A 761-nucleotide genomic window follows, 5' to 3' on the forward strand; every position below is an offset into this window, starting at 1 on the left:
GGGATGTTGGGATGGTTGGCAGGATGTATGTGTGGGGGAGGGGGTCTTGGGAGTATTTATCTATTTTAAATCGTTATTGGTGACCAATAGTGTTGTCGTTAGGGGTTTCTAGCAAGGTCCAGTCTCCGGATCACTGGGTTTTAGTGGGCTGGAGGGTGTGAAGGAAGGAAGGAAGGAAGGTCTGTCAGAAAGTTTCTTTATAAAAAGGAGACCACAATGTGGTCGCTCAAACTGTTAGAAATAGCAACACATGCCTTCTTCAAATCACATCGTACTATTTTAAACAAGGAAGTATACATTAGATGATGTAGTCCTAGGTACACTATGCCTGAATAAAGGACAGGATGGTCATAACTAGAACACCTTTGATCATAGGTCTGCTGGATCAGAACTGACCTGGGGCTAAAAAAACAATAACAAGGAAGGACATATTAGATAATGTAGTCCGAGGTACACTATGTCTGAATAGAAGACAGGATGGTCATGGCTGGAACATCTTTGATCATAGGCCTACTGGATCAAAGCTGACATAGAGTTAAACAACAAGGAAGGACACATTAGATAATGTAGTCCTAGATACACGATGTCTGAATAGAAGACAGGATGGTCATGGCTGGAACATCTTTGATCATAGGCCTACTGGATCAAAGCTGACATAGAGTTAAAGAACATGGAAGGACACATTAGATAATGTAGTCCTAGATACACGATGTCTGAATAGAAGACAGGATGGCCATAGCTGGAGCACCTTTGGACATAGA

This window comes from Octopus bimaculoides, chromosome 30, assembly GCF_001194135.2.
Source record: "Octopus bimaculoides isolate UCB-OBI-ISO-001 chromosome 30, ASM119413v2, whole genome shotgun sequence".
Lineage (NCBI taxonomy): Eukaryota > Metazoa > Mollusca > Cephalopoda > Octopoda > Octopodidae > Octopus > Octopus bimaculoides.